This window comes from Rattus norvegicus, chromosome 6 (assembly GCF_021556685.1).
Source record: "Rattus norvegicus strain SHRSP/BbbUtx chromosome 6, alternate assembly SHRSP_T2T, whole genome shotgun sequence".
Taxonomy (NCBI): Eukaryota; Metazoa; Chordata; class Mammalia; order Rodentia; family Muridae; genus Rattus; species Rattus norvegicus.
The window spans coordinates 48672054-48680279 of NC_141539.1; positions in this window are offsets into that span (position 1 = coordinate 48672054).

Below are 8226 nucleotides of genomic sequence, written 5' to 3' on the forward strand. Positions count from 1 at the left end.
TCTACCTGACCTCATTGATATGTGACTCATACAAACATCTACTGTATGTACAGGAAAGCAGGGTCGCTGTGCTAACCCCATTGGCTCTCTCCCTATAAGCTTCAGCCTTGCTTGGATTTAACTTCAGGAGGAACAGGGACTAGGGTTCTAGTTTATTTTGGGTTGACAGCACCCAGATGGTTTTTGAAATTCTGGCCAATGCAATTGGATAAGAGAAAGAAAAATCCCTAAGAGAGTTAAAGTAATCCATAATAGTAAATGCTTGTGGTGACATGAGCTTGTTTTAATATGAAATATAATCAGCAGCAAGAAAATGAGTTATTAAATGGAATCTGTATAATATGGAAATCTACAGATTCCACATATAAAAATATACAAGAGAAGGAACAAAATGTGTTAACAGAATAACCAAACAAAATTTAGGCATAATCATATATATATATATATATATATATATGTATATATGCGTATATGATCTAAAATGTAAAAATATTCTTGAGATACAGATACTTCAGAAATACACATTGAATTGTATGTGTGTGTGTGTGTGTGTGTATGTGTGTGTGTGTATACATGTGCCAGTGTGTTTGTTGGGATGTAAGTGAATTCTCCTGTGCATGTACACACTTACGGAGGTAATAGGTCAACCTAAGGTGTCTTTTCTCAGAAGCCATCCACCTTGGTTTCTGGGACAGGGTCTTTCCTTACGGAAAAGGCTAGACCAGTGAGCCTCAGAGATCTGCCTGTCTTTATTTGCCTAGCATGTGATTATAAGCACATGTTGGGCCATCATGTCTGGCTTTATCCTCTGGCACTGGGAATCAAATTCAGGTCCTCATGCTAGCATTCCAAGCACTTGACTCACTGAGCTATTTCTTCAGCCCTGTATATTACATTTTAATGAAAAGACTTATTACAAGATTTATTATGATATATTTGCATATAGCTTTGTAAAAATCAAAAGTCCTTCATATGCAGAATTGAGACAATGACACGCATGTACACGTGAACAAATGCACATCTGGGTACAAGATAACATGTCGAAAAAAATCAGGGGCTAAGGAAGGACTGAAGTCAGGTGACGGACACAGGCTATGAAACAGGATAGAAATTGAATTGATATTTCTGACATTTTCTTGTTTGTTTCTTGTGGTGGATAAGTGCATAAAATATATTGAATAATGCACATATACAGTCCTTCATGAAGCCTCATGGCTTCAAAATCACTATTCAGACAGTGTAGAACTTCATTAGAACACATAGACGCGAGTCTGAGTATTTTTTGGTGGTGAGGTTTTTGTTTTTTGTTTGTTTGTTTGTTTGTTTTAATTTGCAAGGTTTTCTTTAAAATAATAAAGTCTAGAAAACTAAAATATATTAGATGAACAATGCCAGTGTTCCTGAGAATAGGTAGTTTTCCTGTTACTGTGAGAAAATACTCGAGATGAGTGATTTATAAGCAGAAAAAAGGTTATTTGGTTTCGACCCAATGACCAGGTGTAAGATCATTTGACTCAGGTGCCGTTGAGCCTGTGCGGAGCAGAACACGATGCGTGATCACAGTGAGTGCAGCCTCTGATGTGGAGGAGCCTGGGAAGCAAACAGAGAGAGGAAGAAACCAAAGTGTCAACATCCCTTCAGGGGCTAACTTTTTCTAAGCTACCTCAAAAATGTTCAGCCACATTCTCCTTTGGGGGAACATTTAAGATATAACCCACAACATCAAGTATAAATTATAACTGTGGAGCAACCCATGCTTTTTCAGAAATGATGACTCCAGTTTGGAGAACAGCATCTACCTGACCCTTCCCTGGAAGCCACACAGCGGCATGAAAGCTTCCTAGCTATGATCGGGCCCTTTCAACACAACTTTTTCTTCTTTCTTTTCTATTATTGACCGTTTTTTTTCTTTAACACAGAATCTGCTTTCATTAAATGCTTTATTTGACAAGGAATGTAGCTAAAGGGAGAAGTCCTGGTTTTACCCATGATTAGGCTATTCTTTAAAAATTGTTTTCATCCATAAAGAAGTAATTCATCTCATTTATTAAAATGGTTTAAAATTCTATGACTTCAATCTGGATGTACCTAGAAATGATCAGATTGGGTGTGTCTGAGTGAGGCACTCATGGTTCACTACCGGCATCTCCTCTTATGGGATCTGATATGTTCATGATTTAAGGAAGAAAATCACCATGGCAGGTGCTCAAATGATTTCAGGGTCTCATGGGCATCCATGACTTAAGCCCTCTGAAGAAGCCAGGAGCAGAATATGAATTCTTTACCAGAAATTCCACAGAAAAATCTATATCTGTGTTTTGTGATGAGTTACGGTGTCAGTTACTTCAAATCTAGGAAAAATAAAACTTCTCATTATCACCAATCTAAATTCTTTATATTTTTTCCTTTGGGTGCTACAAATTCATTATAATAAGAGCAAAGATAAATAATATGAGCCAACAAAATTGTAACATAAATCTTATTTGCAAATAAAAATGTTGACTGCATACAAAATTCAAAACAATCTAGTAACATACTGTACAAAATTAATCACAATTAATGCAATGCTGTTGGGTACATGAGTTTGCTTAAAGCGTGTTTTCATGATGATGCAAAGAGCTAGTAATGTGAAATAGTCACTGATCATGGCAGTGACAGAACTGGAAAATACAAAGGAGTAAATCTAATGAGAGGAGCTCACAATAACCTTCATATGAAAAGTATTAGAGGTTCAGTTCTAAAAATGGCTAGTGAAGTATTTCAAACAAATCTCCTCAGAGGACAATAGCTGTGAAAAGGATGGATTAAATAAGAGAATACCCTAAAGAAAAAAAAATCCAAGAGCTATTGATGGTAACTATGGCAATCCTGTTCCCAGGATATGGTGTCTTGAGAGGTAGGTCGTAATCAAATGTGCTTTCCCTCAAACACACACACACACACACACACACACACACACACACACACACACACACATGCACACACATGCACACACACATATGCACACAGAGCCAGAAAGACACATTCACACACACACACGCACATGCATGCACATGCACACATATACACATACTCACACACACAGAGACAGAGAGAGAGAGAGAGAGACAGAGAGAGACAGAGAGAGACAGAGAGAGACAGAGAGAGACAGAGAGATAGAGAGAGAAATTTAGCTTAAATGTGACTATAGGCCAAAAACACTGGTTAGGTTTATGCCCAGTAATGTGTTCCAATATAGAAACAGTTTTGTGAAGTTTGTTTAGTTACACAATAAAAGATATCTATAAATAAAGGTAGGTTTTAAAAGGTACATTGGGTATCTGAACTACAGCAAAACAGAAAAATCTCTTCATAGGTATTCTCAAATGAGGGTATCTAATGACATTCTTAGCTTTTGGGTTTGTGGAAGCTTATAGTTTGTATACTCTAAAAGGTTTTGCCTGATAGTCACAAGATGTTAGGTCATTCATAGGGGTAGATAACTAATGACTATTAAGGAGACTAGAGATAGCCCAATAACTTTGACTCTAGAGCTATAGCATTCCAACTCTCCATCATCAAGAACTTCAGTCAGTCCCTCATCCTTATAGAATAGTTTTCTAAGAACTTCAGCTCAAAACATGATATGACTGGGCTGATTCTCTCTGGACATTTACTTCTTAAAAGTCTTCACTGAGAGATGTTAGGACCACTCAGTTCAAAGAATCAAGAGTTTCAGAGACAATGCTCCCATTTAAACTGGATAGTTTAAATCAGTGGTTCTCAAATTGTGGGTCCTGACTCCCACAGGGGTTACATATGCATATCAGGCATCTTACGTATCAGATATTTACATGATGATTCATAACATAGCAAAATTACAGTTATGAAGTACCAATGAAATAATTTTATGGTTGGGTTTAGTAACAATTTTGGCATTTTGCTCTCTTTTAAAAACACAGATATATTATGCAAGTAGTTTTGTTTTAATCTCAGGTATGGAATATGGGGCGTCTTCAGATTGTCCACAGCAGCTGACTATGATTTGCTTTGTGTACCATCCAACAGGGGTGTGATTTTGCCAGCTGCAGATAGTTTCTGTGATTGTGTGATGTTTGGAATTCTGGGGACTTTTCAGAAAGTATATAAATGCCAGGGCCCGGAAAGGTGGGGTGGGTCGTTGTTTGGTTACTGTTGATTGCAGGTTCTTAAGTAGTAGTGCACACAGAAGAACAACAAGAAGAAATTATATATCCTGACATTAAGATCAAAATTGTCCCAAGGAACTTGCGTGCCCTAATCAGCAGGAAGTAGTCGAGCAATGACATTACCACCTTTCTACATTACCCTCTCTTTCCTCTCCTATCTAGTGTTTGGGGGTTGCAAGTGTAGAAGAAAAAGGGTGGAGAAGGGAGGAAGAAAGAAGAATCCACAAAGTCTGGCTAGAGTTGAGGTCTCCACAACATGAGGAACTGTATGTTGAAGGGTCCCAGCATTGAAATGTTGAGGACCACTGTTTAGAATGATATTTCTCACTAATGGATGTGTCTTTATGGTGTGTGTCTGTCTCCTTAAATAATATCTCCATGAGAACAGAGAGAGAGAGAGAGTCCTGCTGAAATGGTAGATGGCCAGTGACACCAGTCAGCTATGGGAATCAACAAGGCCATCATCTGTAAACACCTGAGAAGTTGGCTGACCTTCCTAGGAAGCAGAGGGTCACCCACCCTGAGAGGAGACTGCAGAAGCCAGTGCACATTTTGACAGGTGCGGGAGCAGTGAACCCAAGTGCTCTGATTTATTCTGCAGCAGATGTTTTTTTGTGTTCTCTGACCTCTGTCCTGGGGACAGCAATTTAGAAAATGAAGGGGTGGCAGCCCATGATGCTGCCACATACACTTATTTAATTGAAATGATCTCGGTTGATGGTGGGGAGAGCAAAGCAGGAGAGAGTGCTGAGTGGCAGCTGCTGTGTCTGTGGTCCGCTTCTCACCTGGATTCTGGCTTCCCTGGGTACCTCTAGTTAATCTTTTGGCTCTGTATCACTTCTCCTCTTCCTCCAAGAATAGTGATCTTCTTGGGTGGTAGGATGGCTCGGTAGTTGTAGTGATTGTCAGGAAAGCCTGGCAGTCCAGGCTTAAACAATCAGAACCCCAGTAAAGTTTAAATGCAGTCAAACAAGCATTTGTAATCCAAACCTGGTCCTATGAGAAGATGGGAGAGAGAAAATGGACCAGAACCTCAAAGGTTATTGGGCTTCGCATATGCAACAATGAACAAGATCAGACAATATAGAATGTATGACTGACACCCAAGGTTGTCCTCTGACTTTCACTCAGGCAGCATGGACACACACACACACACACACACACACACACACACACACACACACATTTCTTCCACAACATTTAAGCTTTAATCATTCTTCATAACTTCAATAGATTCCATTCTTCTCTTGCAGGTCCTGTGCAGGGCTCAAGGCATTCACATTTGACTGAGATCACACTCGGTGCTGTTTGAAGGATAGATTATAACAAGACAAGAGGAAGCAATGACCTTTGGCATCGATGTGTAAATAATGGTGTCCACTCAATGCTGCTTGCAAGGACAGTGTCAATCTATACCCAAAAGGTGCATCTCTCTGTTTCTTTCTCACTTAAATCTTTCGACTTGAGATGGACATGAGCTTGCAGTGTCTGTGTCTGGCCATGAGCTCTTCTCAAGCTGTCTATAAAGTAAATAATTTGGCAAGATTAAAGTCACTGCCTGTTACTCCTTCCAGAGCCTCCATTTTCTGAGTCATATGTTCGCCTCTGTTATTTCTTATTGGTCCACATAAAGCATCCTCTCTGGTTAGCTGATCCAGATAAACTGATCCAGATAAAACTGGTTAACTTCTGTAGTGACCATGAGTTTCAACCCCAACCCCAGATGATTAGGGGTAGTAACATTTCCTTTGGATTTATTAAGAGAAGCTCAGCTACTTGGCCTTTGGGGCTAAGAACTTCTACAACAATGCAGCAGAACTATACGGATTTTCCTCCTCTCTTCCATCTACTACCAACATTTTAGTCAGTTTTCCTGAAGGTCATTACTCATATATCTTCATAAACTGTCCATACCTGTCTCTTGGTATTTTCATTTAGGCAATAACAAATAATTATCTAATGTACAAGGCACAGAGGCAGCATTCATCAATGGCCACCCTTTTCAGACATGCATTTATATTCCAGAACACACACACACACACACACACACACACACACACACACACACACACACAAACTCATTCATGCACACATGCACACACGCACACAAACTTCTCCTTTCTTGTTTCAAAATGATTATTTCCATGGACTACGATTCTTGTGTCTTTTGTAGAAATTTCCCCTCTGAAATTGACATCATTTCTTTGTATTCATTTGGGTTTCTAAGAACTCTTAATTGATGCATGCTTTCCCTTCCCAACAGAAGGTTAATCTCCTCTGAACATATTGAAATATTATTTTCTCACAGACACCCATTAGGAGTCTTCTGTCTCTGTCTTCTAATGAGCTGGGCCTGTGAACTGCTACTCTCATGGGGGTTTTGCTTCATCACCATCCTGGGGATTTGCTTGCTCACATGCTTTCCCTTCTGTGTTACTGATTTCTTTCCTGGAATCCTTACCTTCCTCTTTCTCAGTTAAAGCCCTCATTCATTGGAGTGCACCTTTGCACAAAGATTTCATAGGAAGGAGAAATTTCAGACCTTGTCTCTATTAAGACACTATTCTGATCTACCACATAATGGAGGGTTTGGGCACACATGGGATTGCAGGTGAAAACCTACTTTGCTGCCCTAAATGGTGAAAAGGTTACTCATCTCTGCTAGCTTCTTCTACTGCTGCTTTAAAGGGTTTTTCAATTACCTGTTGTACATCAGATCTCTGTGCTTTAAACCACGACTTATTCTCCATAACAGGAATAGAGGTGTTTGGCAGCACCCTCTCTGGTTCATAGAAGACATGGTGGTGCCCAGATAGGACATAGTTAGGGAGGGCGTTCAGTAGTTGCACCTTGAAGTGGCTGGACCCTTCTCTCCTTAAGGGTTTCCGTCATAAGGAGGCTCATCTGAACAAGGCTGCCATATATAAGCACCATCATTCCTGAAGGCAAGATGTAAACTACAGAGGCAGAGGCTGCATACCAGCATTTTTCGCAATCCTAATTGCTGATTTGTATTGCTCAGAACCAGGCCCATGGCAAAAACCAGTTCGATGGTTGTATAGGATTCAGGTACAGGTAGGTGTGGTTCACTGGTGGCTTCAGTATAACAATCTATCACAGCCTCCTTTCTGGTCACTGTGGAATCATGTCTTAACAAGTCCTCTAAAAACTCATCAGTTGACAATACTGAACATCCCTCGTCTCATTATCTGCTTCTCTTTATCCATGCTTTGGTCTGTGGATGCTTCTGCTCGCTGGAGAGAGGTGTGAATTTTAAAACAAACAGAACAAAACATCTTTTCTTTCTCCCACATAACTGTACATGTTGATGAAATGGTAACAGGAGAACTGTAGTAGACACCTATAAAAAGGAAGGACAAAAAGGGACATAGAGGTCACTGGCCCACAGGGATTCTGATACCCAGAATGCCATATCTTGTTAGCTTCTTGTATCTTAGTAGAGGAACTCTGTCTTGATTCACCCCAGTTCTGTTCTTTAAAGTCATGGTCCTCTTATTCCTGGATTTCTGTAATTCTTTGATCTGCCCACCTTGGAATTTTTCCAGCTGAAGCATATTTTTCTTTCCCGTAAGAAGTAGGTCATATTTTCTTCTTAGCATCTTCCTAAGCCTCCTCCCTGTCCTTGTGCAGAAAGTAGCAGACCCTATTACAGGCACTGTTTCACTCTGAATAGTTTCTGTCTGCCATGGCTCCAACTTGGGCAACTCCTTTACAAACGTCAGGGATATCCTACTGTCTGAGTCCCTCTGGGCCCCAACGGCTGCTGCCATGACTCTTCTTGAGAAAACTGTAGGCCATATGAACAGTTGCAGTGCGTTCAGATGGAGTTCTTGCCCCTGAGAGTTCACTGAGTGGGAACCTGCAGCGTCTTCTGAAGGACCTTGTTACCACAGCCTTCCTCCGTCTGTATCATGAGAGGCCTTTCTTGGTGTGAGAGTCTCATCTGGTGGAGAATCTAAGCATGTCACAGTTTTGCTTCCCACCTGGCTAAGTCAGGATTAGAAGTTGGACTTGTAGA